The 20,112-nt window shown below is 44.8% G+C and overlaps 1 long non-coding RNA gene across 1 annotated transcript; it reads left to right on the top strand.

Moving 5' to 3' along the window:
* Positions 1–834: 834 nt before the first annotated feature.
* Positions 835–2,992, top strand: LOC123391348. The gene is made up of 3 exons (XR_006605983.1): positions 835–1,245; positions 1,656–1,822; positions 2,754–2,992. It is a non-coding gene; the product is annotated as an uncharacterized LOC123391348 (long non-coding RNA).
* The last annotated feature ends 17,120 nt before the right edge of the window (positions 2,993–20,112 follow it).

Here is a 20,112-nt window from a genome sequence, read left to right as displayed (position 1 = left end):
CAGTGGGACATCCATCAGCCCTAAAATCCCATTCTCTCTGTTGGAGGACTCATAGGAATGCTCCTTATTACTCTGTTCCTCTTAAAAAGTCTGCCATTAAGAATTAAGCCAGTAACAACATAAAATTAAACTTCTCTGGTGTTGGGCAGGAGACTGAGCTCTCAATTTAGCCATATTTTGTAAGAATGGAAGGACTGCCCCTGTCGTCTTTCTAAAACGAAGCAATAAAAACCTCTATGTTTTCCAGGAATTTCTCTCTCCCAGGGACGCCTGTGTTTAGGCAGGAGGCTCTTACTTCCTGTCACAGGAATGTCCGTGGGGCGGGGGCTGTGGTTCAGGTACTGTCACGCTCCTTCTCTCACCGCTCATCCCTCCCAGAAGCTCCTCTTCTGGTCGATCTGGGACTTGTTCGCTGATGAGCGGGTTTACCTGTCATCCTGTCTCAAAGATTTCTATCTGCATTTAGGTCTGGGAGACTATGGTGTCCGTTCATTTCTGAGAAGTCAAGGAGTTCTCCGGGGGGAAAGGTGGCCAGCACTCTGATCATCTTAGAAGCTCGAGGGAAGGCTACCAGTAAAGTGGGAATGAAGAACAGTTGTTCCTTTCCTGGTGAACCACAGACCACCTGGATTGACATCACCTGTGGAGCTTGTTCTAAAAAGAAAATTCCTGCCCCTCCCCACCCTGAATCTCCCTTCCTGGGGAGTGGAATTCTGGGATTTGCATTTTTAAAAAATTTTATTTATTTATTTGACAGAGAGAGACAGCCAGAGAGGGAACACAAGCAGGGGGAATGGGAGAGGGAGAAGCAGGCTTCCCGCTGAGCAGAGAGCCTGATGCGGGGCTCAATCGATCCCAGCACCCTGGGATCATGACCTGAGCCAAAGACAGCCACTTAACGACTGAGCCACCCAGGTGCCCGTGGGATTTGCATTTTTAATCAGAGCCTTGGGGGAAATCCTTTTGCACACTTGTGGGGGGGGGGCTGGGAGCCAAGTCTGCTTCTCTCCCTCCCAGGCTGGGATGCCTCTTATCACTGGGGGCTAAGTTTAGCAAAATGTTTTTCCCTATTTCCTCTGGGAGTAAGCTACAGAAACCCAGTCACCCTTGCAATGCATTTTTTGTGTTTTCTTCATTCTGTAGATATGTTTTGAGAACCTACTATGTGCTAGATACTGGAAAATCTCAAGAAATCCAAAGATGGCCTCCAAAGCTGCTTTTGGGGCCAGCAGCTGCAGTAGAACGGTGCGGAGTTTCATTTCCTTGTTCCCTGCCTTTTCTATTATTGCTCCTGTTGAAGGCTGTGGGCCAGGAAACCCTTTCAGAAAGTGGGGCCCTTGTCCAGTCCTCTCTCCTTAGTGGCAGAAACAGCAACAGCTGTCACAGCAGAGGTTTTTCAAGGATGGTGAGATGCACTAAGAAGAGGGACCGGCAGGAGGGTCAGGCTTGTTCATCTGCTTTTTTTGGCTTGGGTTCAGCACCCTGTGTTCGGACAGAAATTTTCAATATCTCAACCACGTCTCAATTTGCCCACGTGGTCCAAAATAGAAAAGACTTACCTAACGTCAGGAAGAAGCATCTGTCAGGGCTGGATATGTTGACTGGACTTTTGGGGATCCAGCCAGCTTCATGATCGTTTCTCCTTCACCCCCCAGCCACAACTCCTTCTCTCTGCCCAAGGAGGCCTGTTGCTGACAGCCATCCAGCTTCAGCGCACACTTTGTTATTTCGCGTTTCACTTGGGATAAACAGTTGCAAGAACAACTTGAGAAGTGTATTGCTCTGCACGGAGGAGGAGGAACACGGACTGGTCCCAGGAGAGGTAAACGAGGGAAGGAAGTCTATGAATAGTCTTCATCTAGGGATGTTGAGAATGTATTTTGAGACTTCTGGAAGCCTCGCCTCTGCTCCACTTTTGTTTTCTAGCATCTGTGGAGCATTTCTAAGTGCTTCCCTCAGAATGCTCCCTACAACCCATTTTACTGATGAGGAAACTGAGGCAGAGAATTACTCAGACTCACATAGAACTGCCAGAGCCAGGATTCATTCCCAAACCCTCTAGCTTCAATGTCTGCACTCTTAAATGCCTTGCCTTCTGCCCACCTCAGGGGATCCTACATTGCCCTTTATGTCCTTTTAATTGCCGGACTGCCATATTGCTCCTTTTCATTTCCTTCTGCCTGATTCTTGACCCACTGGGCCACCAGTCCTGGCACTAGAAGTCAGAAACCGCTGAATTCTGCATAAAACCTGTCCAAGGAGTAGAGGGACTCCCACAAGAAGGGGGATCTTTGCCCTCCCTGGCTTGGTAAGGAGCCAGAGGGGCCACGATATTGGCGGGAACCACCAATAGGACATAAAGGAGAGGCTTGCTCATTGGCTGAACATCAGGGAAAGGGTCGGCCTGCTAGCTCTGCCCACCCATGCTCTGAAGGCTCTAGAAGCACAGGCAGACAGGTGGAAGTGGGGCCAGGAATAAAATGGGGGATGAGCCCTCTTAAAGACAACAGCGGGTGACTGGGTGGCAGAGGGAAAGAGCAGAGACCTGCAGCTCTGAGGACAAATTCAAACACAGCTGATTGCCCTCGCCCTACGTATTCGCAGCTCCTCCGGGTGACAGCCGCCTCCTAGCAATGGGAATCAGGTGTCTAATAAAAGGGCTACGCCCACAGCAGGCTTTCAGCACCTGCTGGCTGTTGAGATCTCTTTCTCCCCTCCACAGGCCAACTCAGACTCCCTTTTTTCTTTCTTAGATCAAACTGCTGCAGAAGAATGAAAACTTCCTAGAGTGTGGCCTTGGTACATGCTGTTTAAAGTATGGCAATGGCCGGGAAAAAGATCTTGACCTGGATTATCTGGTGATTGGATATTTATTGTGACTTTTTATTTTTCTAGAAAGAAGCCATGTATGACTGGTAATCAGTAGAGATAGCATGCTTTGCCTTTGTCCATGCTGTGGCTGTGGATGAGGCTGATCTGAAGAATGGGTCAGTAAGGGTGGGCTGGGGTGGGCTTTTGGGGCTTCTGTGCGTAGGGCCCTCCCTCACCTGGGTCCTGGTCACTCTTAACCTCTGTTGCTTTGGACACTTTTGTGCCCTGGGTACTTTTGTTTTGGCCGTATAGAGGGGTTCTGATTAATGTCCCCCCGATGTGTGACTTTGCCTTTTTATAAATAATCTCAGCTTTCTGCTATTTTATCCATAGGTTAAACCTGTGAGCCCACCATCTCAATTTGCTCATCTCCTAGGGGTTTGCCAACATCTTCATTTATAAGTCTTCTTCAGATTGCTTTCAGGGGTCTTTTGTTCTTTTTTCTACATTGCTGACTAGGATACAGAATTAAACCTAAAGTGAGCAATCATGGATCCCAGGATACCCCACGACCCCCCTCTTCTTTCTGGAGACTTGCCAGAGAGTCTCACCTTTCCTTCATGGTCTTTTTGTTAGTATTCAACCCACGTGACTTGCTCCCTCTGCACATGTGAACCATTTCGGCAATTAAAATTTCATGAGTTGCTGTACAAAATGCTGCAACTCAAGTCCAAGAAGGCAAATTCTGCTACGTTTCTTTCTCCCATCATATGGTTACCCTTTCCAAAACAAAAAAATAAGCTGTCATGTTGTTGCATTGTTTGTCCTTAAGCAAACGTTTTTGCTTATTGCCTGAGATTTTTACCATCCTAGACAAAGTTATAAATTATATTTTTACTTCTGACTGTTTTTGCTTTGCTAATTACAGACCTACAGGTGCTGGCTAATTTCAGGACCCATGTCCAGACACAGTTTCCACTCCATCCCCCCCCTCTGCTAGCCAATAAATCTTGAGAAATAATGAAACCTTCGCCTGATTTCTTACTCAAGTCTTTGAACATCCCAAACTTTTTATTACCTGGCCCGTTTGATTTGTAAAGGGCCTGGTTGTCCAACACCTGCTTTTTGGGTTATTTTCCATCAGCTCTACTTGTAGAGTCTTTGAAGTGATACCATGGCATCCAATTTCTTTTATATAGAAAAGTCCTTATCTGGGAGTGGTGGTTTTTAGCCAGAGCTGCAAAGGTGGAACCTTTTAAAAATACAGATGCCCAGGCAGCCCCTCCCCACAAGGTACTGTGATTTAGTAGGTTTCCGTGGGCTCTGGCTGTCAAATGTTTTAAAACTCCCAAACGGGTTCTAAGGGCACCCTGGTTGAGAACCACATTCCAAAGGAAGTCCCAGGTCTGTACTAGCCTGATCAGCTCCCGCAGACCCCTGGGCCCGGGTCCACAGACGCCCTGGGCTCTGGCTTCTATTAACTTGCCCCGCCTGGGGCAAGGTCCATCTGAGCTGGAGCGTGTGCATATGGGGAGGGAGAGGGGCAAACAGGGAAGGAGGGCTTTGTAGGTGGAGAGAAGAGCAGGATCAAGGGCACAGGGGGAGGAAAACAGAAGCTCAGCTCTGTTAGGGGGAAGAGCCAGGTGATGGGGCTGAGCACAGGCAGCCTGATGGAGAGTACTACGTAGTTTTGGGGGGAGGCCAGCCCTGAGGTCTGGCCAGGTAACAGGCAGCAAATCCCAGTGACCTCACCTCTGTAAATGAAGCCAAGTCCTATCTTTCTTTTCTTCATTATGTCTAGTATAGACTCTTCAGAACCTAGAACTTTTTTTTTTAAGATTTTATTTATTTATTTGACAGAGATCACAAGTAAGCAAAGAGACAGGCAGAGAGAGAGAAGAGAGGAGGAAGCAGGCTCCCCACTGAGCAGAGAACCTGATGCGGGGCTCGATCCTAGGACCCTGAGATCATGACCCGAGCCAAAGGCAGAGGCTTTAACCCACTGAGCCACCCAGGCACCCCAAACCTAGAACTTTATAGAGCAACCAAGAGTACACATTCTTTTCATGCTCTTTCTCAGGGGGATTATAATACTGATAGCTTCTTCCACACATTTTGCCCAGAGGCCTGGATTTGGCTAAAGTGATCTCCTGGATCTTAGCACCAGGGCTCTGGCCCTTTCCAACCAAGGCAACCAGTGATAGCAAACCACAGGTGGGACTCCCTATTCAGGATGGGGTTTCTGTCAATGCCTATTTTATTTTTTTATTTATTAATTTTACTTTTTTTGAATTTATTTAGTTGAGAGAGAGAGTGAGAGAGAGAGAGACAGCTAAAGGGGAACACGAGCAGGGGGAGTGGGAGAGGGAGAAGCAAATACCCTGCAGGGAGCCCGAGGCGGGGCTCGATCCCAGGACCCTGGGATTATGACCTGAACCAAAGGCAAATGCTTAATGGATGGTGCACCCAGGTGCCCCTATCTTAAATATTTCATTTTATTTTACTTTGTGTTTGGTGAGATCTATAGATTAACCTTAAAAGATGAAGGAGAGGATAAGGAACGAAGAGCACATTTATGTTTTAATCTTTCCCAGAAGGTACTTGGATGGGCATTATTATCTACATTTTATGGTCATGAGCATTGGGGCTTGAAAGAGGTTAAGTAACTTGCCCGCAGTCACCAGATAGTAAGTGGTGGAACTGGGGTGGAAAACCGGGTCCTTCTGGCCAGGAGCCCGGGTTTTTCCATTACACCTCTTCTGCCTGGCTGGGTAGAGGACTGGCCAGGGGCTGCAGAGACATCCCTGGTGAGGTTAAGCCTCGTTTGCCTTCTTAATCAGACACCCATTTTATGGCATGTCTGGGCTTCTTGGAAGATTGGGGGCATATTTAAGGCAACTGACAGTGGAGGTAGTGTCTGGGAGATTGATAATGAGGTGAAGTTGGTACCTTTACAAACTTCGCCTCTCGTGTGGTTTTGCCCAGGGCTGCCCCAGCACCCAGGGCTGACGCTCCCTCTGAGGCTTTGGCACTCCTCTGGGGTTTGGCCATCTCTCTCTCCAGTTTGGTCTTGTCTTCCTGCTTGGCAGCAGTGGAGGAGAGGGAAACAGGTGCCGCTCTGAAGATTTCCTTGAGCTGTTCCAGGTAATCCTTTTCTCGGGATGGTTCTGGCTGGTGTTCCCCTTTGTCAGCACTCCTGGGAGCCTCTAAGGGATGGAGGAGCCCACAGCATGGGTGTGTCTCCACCGACTAGGGTGCAGTCGGCTGGGTTTGGAGAACAATCTAATAAATCTCTGAGCTGCTACAATATAATTTCCATGAGGGCAGAGTCTAGGTCGTCATGTCTTTAGCACCTAACGGAGTGCCTGACATAGAGCAAGAGCTTTCAAAACAGTTGTTGAATAAACACAAGTGTTCTGGTTCTACAGGGACTTTTCTTCAAATGGTCCTACAGCAAGAGTTCCCCTGATCTACAGAGTGGAAAGGGATTAAATCCTCTGTACCACTCATATATATATATATATATATATGTATATATATATACATATATATATATATATTATTATATTATTTTACTGTTACTTTCCTTGTGTCATCATACAGTCTCTTTAAGATCTCTTTGTCCCTTTTAGTTCTCCAACCCATTCCCCTTGGTGAAGAAACAGAGAGACAGAGCACAAATAGGCAGAGCTACAGGCAGAGGGAGAGGGAGAAGCAGGGTCTAGGCTGAACAGAGAGCATGATGTAGCCATCTGGATATCTCCTGGATTTTGATGCTTGTTCCCTTTGCCATATTAGGGAAATTCTCTATTATAATTTGCTCCAATATACCTTCTGCTCCTCTCTTTCTTCTTCTTCTGGGATCCCAATTATTCTAATATTGTTTCATTTTATGCATCACTTACCTCTTGAATTCTCCCCTTGTGGTCCAGTAGTTGTTTGTCTCTTTTGCTCAGCTTCTTTATTATCCATCATTTGTCTTCTATATCACTAATTCTCTCTTCTGCTTCATTTATCCGAGCAGTAAGAGCCTCCATTTTTGATTGCACTTTATTAAGAGCTTTTTTGATTTCAACTTAGTTAGATTTTAGTTCTTTTATTTCTCCAGAAAGGGATTCTCTAATATCTTCCATGCCTTTTTTGAGCCCAGCTAGCACCTTGAGAATTGTCATTCTGAACTCCAGATCTGACATATTACCAATGTCCATATTGATTAGGTCTCTAGCTCTTGGTACTGCCTCTTGTTCCTGTTTTTGTGGTGAGTTTTTCTGCCTTGTCATTTTATCCAGATAAGAATATATGAATAAGAGAGTAAAATACTAAAAGAGTGACAAAGACCCCAGAAAAATATACGCTAACCAAATCAGAAGAGATCCTAAATGGGGGGAGAAAAAAGGAGGGAAAATAAAATAAAATAAAATAGATAAAAAATTTATATATTAGACTGGTGAATAGAACAGTGCCACCCACTTAACTTTGGGTGTATTCTGGTCTCTTAGAAGAAACTACCTCCCAAATTTTTTAAGAAAGAAAAACATACATAAACAAAAATAAGAGTAAACATGAGGAAGGGATAGAATATGACTGTAAAGATGAAAATTAAAAAAAGATTCTGAAAAAGGAATTGATAAAATAAGTTGGTTGGAAAAGAAAAGGAAAGTGTAGAGAATTTGCTCAGGCTGGAGAATAGAACAAAGCCCTGTGCTAGATTTAGGGTATATTTTGATCTATTAGAAGAAATTGTATCCCAAAATCTTTCAGAACAAAAACCCTATATGTATACAAAAAATAAAGTTAGATACAATGAAGGATAAAATATGACTATAATAATGAAAGTTTAAAAAGATTTTTTTTAAAGAAAGGTATTGTTAAGATAAACTAGTTAAAAAACATTAAAAGAGGAAAGAGTAAAAGTTAAAAAGATTAGAATAAGAAAAAAATAAAATTAAAAAAATTAATTAACTTTACAAGACTAAAGAATTATGGAGAGAAAACCATGAATTCCATACTTTGCTTTCCCCTCCTCTGCAATTCCGCTGTTCTCCTTGATCAGTGAGCTTGGTCTTGGCTGGATTTCATGCTGATCTTCTGGGGGAGGGGCCTATTGTAGTGATTCTCAAGTGTCTTTGCCCAAGGTGAAATTGCATTGCCCTTGCCAGGGGCCAGGCTAAGTACTCTGCTTGGGTTTGCTTGAAAGCTTTTGTTCCCTGAAGCTTTCCGTAGAGCTCTGGAGGATGGGAATGAAAATGGCAGCCTTCCAATCTCCAGCCCAGAGGAGCCGAGAGCTTGGTGCCCCACTCCTCGGTGTGCCCTCAGAGAAAAGTGCTCAATCACTTTGGTCTCCCTGGTCTCTGGCTGAGCTCTGAGATCACTGGCCTGTGACGGAGCATTTCTGTCTATGATGCATGACCCCATTTGGAGTCTCCAAACCCAGTAGATTCCTGCCTCCAGAAGAGGAAGGTGAGTCTCCCTGGATCTGCCACTTGTGGGGTCCCTGCTTAAAGAGCAGTGGTATGACTGCACCGCAGATAACAGTTTAAGGTAACCTTTAAGGTAACCCTGAGATGAAGCTCACTCCTCGGCTTCCGTCTCTGTAGCCAGCTTCCCTGCTCTGATACCTGGGAGCTCTATTACACTCAGACACCCACGGTCTTTCTGTGACCCCACAGGTCCTGAGACCACACTGTCCCTGTGAAGGCTCCACCCCACTTAGCCTCTGGAGCAACTTCTAAAAGTTCTGATTTTGTGCTTCATTGCTACACCCCTTGCTGGGAGCCCCTCCCACTCCCCCATGGTCTATCTTCCCATCAATTCAGATTCACTTCCCTGCAGGTCCTACCTTTCAGAAAGTGATCAATTTTCTGTTTATAGAATTGCTGCTCTTCTTCTCTTCAATCTCCTGTTGGGTTTGTAGGTATTCCAGAATGGTTTAATAACTAGCTAGCTGAACTCCTGCTATCCAATGTCATCTCAGCATGCTGCTTCTCTGCCATCTTGCTTCCTTGGTGTTTGAACTATCTTGAGGGTGAGGGGAAGGACCTGAGAAAATGAGAATGCTTGATTTTTATTCCAACCTAGAAAACATCAGGGTCTTGGCGGGGAAATGGGGTCAGATTCTTTGAATGGCTTTGGTGTGGTTGGGCTCTGCTGAGAGTGAGAGCATATGCACAGGGGATGGTTTGAATATGAAGCATAACTTCACATCACTATTAGTTTATCCAGATATAAAACCTTACTTTTAAAAATCATTCCCTCCCCCCTTAGTATTAGAGCTGGGTTACTCCTTACTATTACCTCAAAATTCTTGGTGGTGTCATCTGAATGAGTTTCTTTTATTTGAATTCTTCTTCTCTAATGCTTGTGATGAAGGCCAGAGGATTTTAGGATTTTTGAGGTGGGAATGATCAAGCAAATTTCTTTTCCCTGAATTGTCAAAATAAGCCAAAGAAATCAGACATCTTCAAGAGTGAGGTTGTTAACTAAGGAAAACCAACTAAAGCAATGCAAATGAGGAGAAAACAGAGGAAAGCAGACTAAAATCACACACCTCCTAGATACTTAGCCACTGTAGTATGGAATTCCAGACCGCTAAAACGTACCTTATCATTGTAAATTAATACCGAATTCCACTCTAGATCAAGTTTGCCAAGAGGTCATTTTTGCCATCCTCAAAATACCCCATGCTGGAGATCTCACTGTATTTTATTTTATCGAAAAATGACACTGGCTGTGAGAGAGAAATTTTACTCAAATGAAATGTGACTTTTTTCTTGGATTTTCCTCATACATTCACCTCTGGGTCACTGAATTTCTCTTACACTTTATAGTTCTTCAAGTGACATGTTTGTGGACCATTTATAGTTTTATAGTATCCTGCTGTTTTCACTTGTTATATTGTGAATACTTTCCCACATCACTACATATGTTTCAAAAATATGAACTGTCATGGCTGTGAAGAATTCTAGGTTATTATTTTAGTTATCCTCTCTTTTGGAACATTTAGATGCTCCATAGGTTTTTAAATTATATTGCCACACGAGCCAACTCAAAACTCTGATTTCATCTCTCACTATTTCCTTGGACTGTCTTGGATGTGAGACCTTGGGGTCAATGTGTGTGATTTTTTTTTAGGATTTTTTTCTTCTGTTGTGTTTTTGATCATGATCCAAGGAAATAGACTCCAAGCTAGAGATTTGTGGTAGGAAATTTACTAGGGAGTGCCCTCAACATCTGTGAGAGAGTGAGGGGAAGGGCTGGGCAGAGAAAGAAGTTGAGCTATGATGTATTACAATGACCTCAGCTGATCTTGGGGAGATCTGGAGTTTAGAGAACTCTTTACAGTTATCCCAAAATGAGGCACAGGGACTGAGCTTTTGGACCCTGGCCACTCACTGGCTTCAGGTGCCTCCTGAAGGGAGGGAACAGACATGACCTTAGGTGAGGCATCTCCCTCGAGCCAAGGGCAATTCTTGGAGAAGGACCCCACTGCTAGCTTCTAGCAGCTAATGATCCTGGCAACTGGGGGAATGAATCCTCAGAACTGAAGTGGGGAATCAGGTAACATATCACAGCATCCACTGAAATCACTCCTTGCATCTCTTGGATCCACATGTACCTTTTAAAAAATAATCCTATCTGGGAACAGAGCCTCTAGAATTACTGGCCAACCTTGTTTCCTAGAGAAACATACAAAAGGAAGTTTAATGGGAGAAATTATAGTATTCATCAAAGCACCTGCTCTCAGGGACACCTGACACTCCATCAAATCCTTCCTCTACAATCCACTGTAGATTCACCTCCCCCTTGGCTAAGAGTTCTGATGGTCCAGGGGGATACCTGGTGGGTGACCCAGATCTTTAACCTTGAAGGAGATGAGCTCCTGGTTATCATGCTCTTCTCAAGCCATGACTCCTGCTCTTATCCATTTACCAGTATAATTGGTTAGGGGATTAACATGAGATGCCCCAGAGCTCCTTCTCTTTGCCAAACATAGTCTTCTCTATCCTCATTGTTTCACAACAGCCCAGCCTTCTTCTGATGATCGTGGTCAGTTGTTCCTGCAAGGATGATGACTTTTCTTGTCTGTTGATCTCTCGGCAAAAGAAGTCCAAAGTGTCTGGGTAGCAGCCTTAGCTTAAAGTTTAGTGGGATTCCAGCAATGTCCCTGGTGGAAGTATTTACATTCTTGGAGCCAGAATCTCTATATCCTCAGAGCCAGGAATTTGTGGAAGGCCTATATTCCCTGGGTAGGTCATTGGGTGGAGTGGTAAGTGGAACTACCATATTCTTGTCCTGCCTGAGCCATGTGCTCTATATAGAGCGGGCTCAGTATCATGTACTACCCATTGATTAAGGGGGTTCACTGCATCCTGAAGGATGATACTCCATCCTTAAGCATAAACAGTAATGTGCTCCAGAAACACCCCCAAAGGCTGTTTCTTCACCCTGTAAAATCAAAAGCTTCTGGGTGGTACAGTATGTGACAAGACCAGCAGATCCCATGATCATGTGCTCATTATTGTTCCTCCTCTGTTCTAAGTGAGCTCCTTGGTATGATGGGATAGTGTGAGGACTCCATTGTTAGTGAACTGAACATGAGGCAAGCCCTCAGCTAGTGATGCTGAATGAGGGTCTATTGGCAGGAAAGGCAAATTCACACCCTCAGTATGTGCTGCTTTCAATCAAGATAGATTGCTCACCCTCATGTAGAAAAGGTTTCAGTGTAGTTAGTCTCTTTGAAAGATGGTTCTTTATACTGGGATGTGGCAATGACCTCTGTGCCTATAGCTGGACATTCAGCAGCAACAGTAGATAGGTCAGCTTTTATTGCAAGTTGGTCTTATGTGTAACCTCCATCCCTGCCACCAAGACTACTCTGTTGATATGCCTGTTATACCAGCACTAGAGTGGCTAATGAGAGAGGCTGTCTGACATCAGTTGGCCAAGTCATTCTGTCTACTTGACTGTGAAGTGCCTCATCCCTGGTGAGTGCCTTTTGGTGGGATTAATAAGGGTTACAGAAATATCTGCACTTCATGGCTGGTTCCATATTCTTTTTCCCCAGACTGCCTTGTCCCTTATCTCTTAATCTTTCTTCTTTCAGGTCACCAACAAACCAGCCAGGTTATTGAGCACTGCTTTAAGTCTGTATGTATTTCACAAAGTGAGGGCCAGGTACATCTCCCAAAGTCCATTGGGAGGATGCCCTCTCACTACTCTCAGGGTCAATCTTGAGTGGGACTGAGAACCCTAGAGTCCATTTCTGGCTTGTACTTATCAGGCTGACCCATCTGTGAACAAAGTTTGGCTTCTTTTTTCCTCCTCCATCAGCTGGACATCAGAGCCCCCACCCTGCCCCACAGCCATAGGAACCACTGTTGAATGACTATATATCCATCAGTCTTCGAAGGGTTGGAGTAAATGGCCATAACACCCTTTAGAAAAGACAGAGGTAATTGGCACCTCATATGCTGACTGTGGCATTGCAGGAGACTTCTGTTTGGGTACCTGGCCTTTCCCGCAGTCAAAAGGTAGAAGATCTGAAAACTGGTTTAGCTCTGGAAACTGGGCGAAAGATCACAGCTTTTTCTTAGGTGGTTGCCTTTAGCTTCCTGATCATCCAGTCCTGGTTTCTTTCAATAATACAGATTGAGAAATGTTTGCATCGACAGCCCATCTTTCTTGCCCTTAGGGATTCCATGTTCTATTAATCATTCCATAGCTCTTTCTGTGTCTGGCATCACGGCTGCCCCACCAATTTAGCTGCTCAAGACAATTACCATACTCTTCTCATTTCTGGTCAGTTAAGTGCTACTATTTGGCCTCTATGATGTCTATTATTTCTTGTCATCTCCATTGCATTCAGGGGGCCCAGTCCTGTACCCACCTGCTCTGGTCAGCTCAGCCAACAGAGGACAGTCACTGCTATGCTTCTCATTGCTGCTGCTGCTCCCCCCAGTACATTTCTCATCACTCTGATGAATGCAGTGTCCTCATGGCTACCTGCAGAACATAATCTGCTCCTAGGTGTTCCAGCTTCATTGTCTGCTCTGCCTCGTGCCTGCCTCTTTGAACCTTAGATCTCTTCTTCCATAACATATCATCAGTAGTCTGGCTTTTCTGTGGAAGTTACTGTCAACCATTGATTTTATCTAGATTCCAAGAGCTGTTCCAGGAGAATGTTAACCCTGTCAGCCCAGGCGCTCACCAGGATTGATAAACCCTGTGTCAAAGACAGTGTTTTCATAGAAATGATCTTTATATGATCTTATATTCATGTTCTACTCTCCTTGATGCTGCTGTCTCAGGATCCAGTCCCAGTTAGAGTTGACCTACTCCTGCAGCCCCTTTGGGGTAGGGTCTCTTTCCTTTCACTGTAGATTTGGCTCTTTCCTGGTCAGGTTAGGTTGCCACTTGACTCTCTGGTGACCAGGAGGAGAGATGGGCTAGATCCTGACAGGAGACCATGTTATCTTGCCAGGCAGAGACTCCTGCGCTGTCTTCAAGTAAGGGAGGAACATTAGCTATAGTAGGAATGAGGATCACATCAGTTGTGTTATCTCTAAGAAACAATTTCACTTCTATGCCAGTTTCTTTCATTCATCTTCATCCTGTCTCTGATTTTGATCCCCCCGCCCCCTGCCTTTTCAAAAGTTTGACTTCTCATTTTCCTGATGTATTGTAGTGACTCTTCCTCTTCAGAGGACTTCCTCAACCCTTTAACTTCCCTTCCAATAGAATAGCCTACTTCCATTTCTCTCTCTTTCTCTCTCTCTCTCTCTCTCTCACACACACACACACAGGCACACACAAACATACAAAGAGTCCTGGTGAAAACAAACATCATATAACTTGGCAAGCTGCTGGAGCAGTTTTTCAGTAACAACAGCCTTTTCCTAGAGTGGGCTTCTTAAGTGAAATGGCCATCTTCACAGCGCTCATTGGCACCCTTCGGCTCATTGGCCTAGTGCAGTAGCAAGATACATTTTAGCTGTGCTCTCCACTCCGACGTTAAATTGCAACAAGGGAACCCATTAAATCTTTTTTTTTTTTTTTTTCACTTTGTCTCCTTTCTTGCTCTATTCCTGTTACCCTCCTTCCCTTAGGCCATCCATAGTTCTTTGGAAATTCTTGGAAAATAGCTGCCAGCAGTCTAGCTCCTCCAAAGTTATTGGTTTGTTGTCTATCCAGTAAATAGAAAACTTGGAAACATTTTAGAGAATTTCTCACCTTTCCTACCTTCCAGTCTCTGTAGCAAGGCCAAACTGGGATTCCATTCCAGAATATGAACACAGGAAATAAGCTTAAGGAACCACCTAGGCCTGTTGGTTCCTGGGCATTCTTGGGATTGGAGAATGTTTCTGTCTGGCCAAAAATGCTTAGCTGGCTGCCAGCCTTGGAGGGCAAGGCAAGGACAGTTCTAAAGACAGAAGTAAAACTGTACCCTGTGTTCTGAGTGCCATTAAAACAAAACAGGAAAAGACACATGTCTTTCAGGTCCTGGGTTAATTCTGTATAAAGATGAAATGCTGTAAAAGGTTTCACAGTCATGAAGGAACTTTTTCCATGAGCTGCCAAACTTCTTGTGGTTGTCTTTCCATTGAGAAAGTTAAAAGTTCAGTCTTTGCGATTTTTGGGTGGCCATTCAGCTCAACAATGCAGAAGCTTTGTTTCATTTATGTATGGCCTTGTGGCCTTTAACCCAAGACGAGGCAACTTTCTGTTCATTCTGAGATCATATCACACCTGGTTTGCCAAAATGGCAAGAGCTTTTCTCCCTGGGAAGATGTGGTATTTGGTTTCCTCAAATTGTTTATGGGACACAAAAAATTAGGGAATCAGAAGATATGGTTTTACAACTTTTTCCCCCCAGCACACTTTGAGTAAATGTATTAATGTTTTTCTAGGAGAAGTAATCTATTTCTTTATTCACAAAAGATAAGCTATCAGAGAATAACTTACCAGAAAAGACAATAACACTTTAGGGTGAGGATGTTGGTTCTCTCTCACTCAGAAGGCTTTCTATTCCCACAAGGTTTTCAGCTAAGCCTTAGGAATCTGGAATGCAGTGGGATTGGCCCACATCATGGGCAAGCCCTAGTGAAAAATGTCTCCAGGGACTGCTCATCCTTACATAAAGGAGGCAGAGTCATAGACCTATGAGTCTTCTCTCAAAGACTTTGCTGATATCCAATGAGGGGGGCACCTGCTATGGTTGACTCCCGAAAAGGGAAGAAAACAACAGGGACTCCAAACCAACACTCTTGGTAAATCTTTACCAACAAGGGGTTCTTGGTGAAACAAAGAATGGCTTTTCTGCATTTTGACAGAATGAGTAAAACAGCTAATTCTTGCCTATTCTTACTTGCCTAATTACCACATGCTCTCTGATCAAGCTACAGGTGTAGGCTACAAATCCCCAAATCTCCAAGGGTTAGACTATGGCCAATGACTGCAATTTGGCCATAGATGGTCGCTACCATGTAAACTTAGAAAAAGTATGATTAAGGATATACAAGGCTTGAAAATCTCTTTTGGTTCCTTTGCTTGATTAATTTGAGCCTGTGAGGGCAGACGGACATTCTCATGAGAGGGACTGTGGAGATATTTATACTTGGCATCCTTCATGGATTCTACCATAGGTCAGATTATCAATATTACTTCTTATTAGTATAGTGAATTCTGTTCATTAGCACTTTTGGAAGGCCTACTGTGTGCAAAGTATTTTCTAAGCATTGTGGAACATACAGTATATTGAGTAAGGAATACTTCTTGCTCGTAGGCAGTTTAAAGTGTGTGTGTGTGTGTGTGTGAGAGAGAGAGAGAGAGATTGAGAATGAAAGAAAATAAATTGCATAATTCTCTAGAGCACCAGATTTGCTTTCTATTAGTGATACTGTAGTCAAGTGTTTAGTAGATGGGTTTTTGCATGGGACATGATTTGTTCTTTGATCACAAAGCCAGATGGGTATCATGTGGAGTCTAGTGGAGATTAGACTTCGGAGTTCTAAATTCCAAAGGTTATGGAGCTATAGGTGAAGCTCAGCAAGAGTAAGACTCCCACAGCCCGTCTCTGGTCCAATCTGGGGAAATGAAGCTCTTCCACTAATGGTCAACTTGTCAGATTTTCTTTTGTATTTCGGTTGTGCTGTGGATTCTGCCTTCCTGTGTGGTTCTATCAAGATGGAGAAGGCTATGGCTTTGTCTGACTCCAGGAACAATCAGTCTATCCCTTCCCAATAGAGTAGCTGGGCTTGGAAATAATCTGACCGAAAGGGAGGATGTTATCACTGACCTTAAAATGTGGACCCTTCTTTCTGGCCACTACTCCTTATCTGATAGCTCTCCTTTCTCCTCCTGTATACACCCCACTTACTCTTTTCTTCATGAGTATGTGAATTCTCCCCTGGAGCTGGAAAAATCCCACGGAGCTCGTGTGCATAGAGCCTATGCAAAGTCCAAGAATGTGAGGATCTGGGGCGGACCTGGACCAGGGACCATGTTCACCTATCCAGATTGGCAAAAGGCAGGGAGGCTGGAGGGCATCTGCAGATCATCCCTGTATTGAGAGTGGGGAGAGAGGGCAGCAGAAGTCAACACTGGAGTGGTATCTAATGTCAGATTCGAGAGCATGGCAAGCTTTTAACAGGGAGGATGGACTGTTAGTCAGAATGGGGCAAGATGCCAAATGTGGGTCCCAAAAGGAGCAAGTAGGTGAGTACTGATGTGATGAGACCAAGCAGGGCACCGAGGTCTATTTTCATACAGGGTCAGGCCTGCCAGACGTAGGAGCCCAACAGGAAAGATAATGAGGATATTAAATCACTCGGTCCGGAAGCTCTTCCTGCTCTATGAGCTTCTTCTTGGCTTCAGACCCTTTTTTACTCTAGACTGTGGTCAGCTACTAATTCCCTTCTCCAGGGAGGCAGTATAGGGGTTGAGCCCAGGGATCTGTATTTTAATAAGCATCCAGGTAGGTTTATACATGCTAAAGGTTTGAATAACCACCTGTTCAGCCCTGCCATTTGGTATCACTCCAAGTCTTTGCCCCTCTGGCTTATCTTGTTCTTCAGCCCCTGAGGACCCGGGGTTGGAATGCCCTCATCATGGTGTATTAGACACTGCTGAACCCCACCTGGAAGGAGGGATCCTAACCCTGTATGTGCCTGTTTCATTTGCTTCCTTGTCTCTGGTCCCACACTCTATCCTCAGTCACCCTTTGGGGGGACCCACCCTCTCCTGGAATGTATGTCAGCTGCTTTCAGAGGGACCAAGAGCCACCCTAGAATTGGAAAGCATTACTTACTGTTTCCTTCCATGCAGAAAGGGAGGTAACCATGCGACATTCAGCAGGGTAATTGAAAACAGGTTGTTACGGCTTTGGTCACAAATGGGAAAAATGTCTAGTGTCCACTTCCAAATAGGAGTGGGGGTAGCTGGGAAGACAGCAGCCCAGTCATTAAACAGAGCAGATAAACAAAAAGAAGTCTTGACTTTTTCCTGCTCAGTTTCGTGATTTTTAAAGGGCAATAAAATATAGGGTTTATAAAAAAAAAAAAAAAATAAAGGCCAGCTTTAGCAGTACCATTCTGGAAGGGCCGTTACAATCTTTTGTTCTGATGGGATCTTTGCACAGGCGGCAGAAGGTGAGGAGGGTCTTGCTTTGCCACCAGTTCAGAGGTGGGGATCTCCCCTGAGCTGCCTGCCTGGAGAAGGGGGTGCAGACACCTCTGTGAGTTCCTGCTGACAAGAAGGTGTTCTGGGTGGGCGGCCACTGCTTATGTACTGACCAGAGGGAACACATGTCTCCCTGCCCAAGGTGTACTTCACCTTCATGTCTGATGTGGCTTGGCAGGCGAGAGGACTTTGGGAGGCCCATTGACTGAAATCGTGGTAGAACTCCATGTTTCAGAAACCCAACCAAAGGGGATTGCTTTATTTTATTTTTATTGGAGTGTCATCAAATCTAAGGTTGACCTTGCTGAGAATATGGCCCTTCTGTCGTGTCTTGTTGCCTATCGCTCTCCAGTCTTGTGAAAGCAGGGAAGAACTAGAAATGTTCTCTCAAAGAGGCCTTCCAATAAAGAGTCCCCAGACTCTTTGCTCTGGGCTCACTTGTGTCCTTGTTTTTCAAAGGCTGCAAATGAAAAATTAGAAAAAAAATTATATACATTCAGAGAAGTAGGAACAAAGAGGCTTGTGAGGTTGGAGGGCCACTCCTGGGGAAGGAGCTCCAAGAATGGGAAGGCAGCAGAGAATGAGGACTGGCTCTGTCTTCTCAGGGTGTGATAGCCTGGCCCATTGTTCCTAGAAGCTTAGATTCCCACAAAAGGATTTTAGAGCCTCTGTGACACAGCCTAGGGAAGGATGTGACCTTAGCTTTGCATCTCATGCAAATCTACCATGATTCTTACATTTGGTTGGTGCTCAAAGTATAATTGCTGAATATCTGCCTTTTAATGGGCTTTTTGGTTCATTTGCCAGCATGGGACTATGCTCTCTTTGTTTCATTCATTCATGCATTTGGCAAACATGAAATAATGGTTGGTAGGCATCCTACTCTTTCCTCCTTGTAAGACTGAGTCAGAGGTACCCCAAGGACAAGGTCTCCTGGCCTCTTCCCAAAAGAATGGTTCCCTCAGGTTCATGGGCACGTTTTTCCTATGCACCAAATGAGTGAATGAATGAATGTGCCAGAGACAAAACTGGCTCTCTCTCTCTCTTTTAAAGATTTTATTTATTCATTTGAGAGAGAGAGAGTGAGCACAAGCGGGAAGGAAGGAAAAGCAGGCTCCCTACTAAGCAGGGAGCCAGACATGGGAGCCCATCCCAGGACCCTGGGATCATGACCTGAGCCAAAAGCAGATGCCCAACCAACTGAGCCACCCAGGTGTCCCCAGACCAGCTTTCTCTAGAGCATTGTCTTGTTCTTCACAAGTTTCTAGGGCTTTTGAAAAACATGTTGCCTATTTAATGGGCAGCACATATCCACCTTTCTCTGAAAAGAAAGCCTTAAAAAAAAAAAAGCCTCGGGGTGCCAGTGTGGCTTAGTGGGGTAAAGCCTCTGCCTTCAGCTCAGATCATGATCCTAGGGTCCTGGGATCAAACCCCACATCGGGCTCTCTGCTCAGCAGGAAGTCTGCTTCCTCCTCTCTCTCTCTGCCCGCTTCTCTGCCTACTTCTGATCTCTGTCAAATAAATAAATAAAATCTTTAAAATAAAAAAGCCTCAAGATGTCTTCTACCCCTATTATACTAGGAAAACAAATCTCTTCTTCTAGAGCATTTCTGGCCATTCAGGCTTACTTGGCATTCGTAGCAGGGAGAGGTCAGGGCTGAAGATGTAATGTTGGGAATCATTAGTGGTATTCAAGTCACAAGACTAGTGAGATCACCAGGGGAGTGGACATAGAGAGAAAAGAGAAGAGATCAGCAGGGGAACTGTAACATCACGTGGGTGGGGAGACAGGGAGAAACTGGTGAGGGAGACCAATTAGGAGCAGCCAAAGGGGCAGGGGAAAAACTAGGCATGAGTGTTGGGGGTTGTCCTAGAAGCCAGAAGAATAGATTTCAAGGATGAGGAAATGGTCAGCTTCAAGGAATACCACTGAGAGGTGTCGACAGAAGAGAAGCTGTGTCAATCATTCCACAATGGGAAGTTACTGGTGACCTTTGAAAGGGCATTTTTGGTGGAGACATAGAGGGGATGGCCAGATTGGAGTGGGCGCAGAGTTCACTCATCCTCATCCTTGCTGCGTACAATCATGGACTAACTCAAAACTGCAAAAGCCTCCGGTCAGGGCAGATGGTAAATCACCCTGCCCACATTACGTCCTCTTATATCCTACCTGGAATTTTCTATGCATTCCTAGTTGATGGGGAGTATGCACCAAGCTCCGACCCTCAGGAGCCATGTCATCAAATTTTGAGATTATAGCAGTTATGGCAACGCTTTGGAATGAAGGCTTCAGCCTTTAGGAGGACATAAAATGTTTACATAGGAAGTTAGAGATCATCCAGATTGAGTCCTTCTGTTTTACATACGGGGAAGTTGAGGCCCAAATCCTCAAGGTGACTTATCGAAGGTTACACAGCTGCTCTGAGGCATTGCCTCTCTTCTTCCACCCCAGTGTACCTGGCAGATGAATGTCTCTACTTTTTAAAAAAATTTATTGATTTATTTATTTGAGATCAAATGAGAGGGAGAGAGAGTGAGCAGGGAGGGATTGATGGAGACAATCTTCAGACTGCTGAGCGCAGAGCCTGACCACTCGGGGCTCAATCCCAGGAGCCTGAGATCATG

The sequence above is a fragment of the Mustela putorius genome, unplaced genomic scaffold, assembly GCF_011764305.1.
Source record: "Mustela putorius furo isolate JIRA1106 unplaced genomic scaffold, ASM1176430v1.1 tig00000219_pilon_pilon_pilon, whole genome shotgun sequence".
Lineage (NCBI taxonomy): Eukaryota > Metazoa > Chordata > Mammalia > Carnivora > Mustelidae > Mustela > Mustela putorius.
This window is presented reverse-complemented; position numbering and strand designations above follow the sequence as displayed.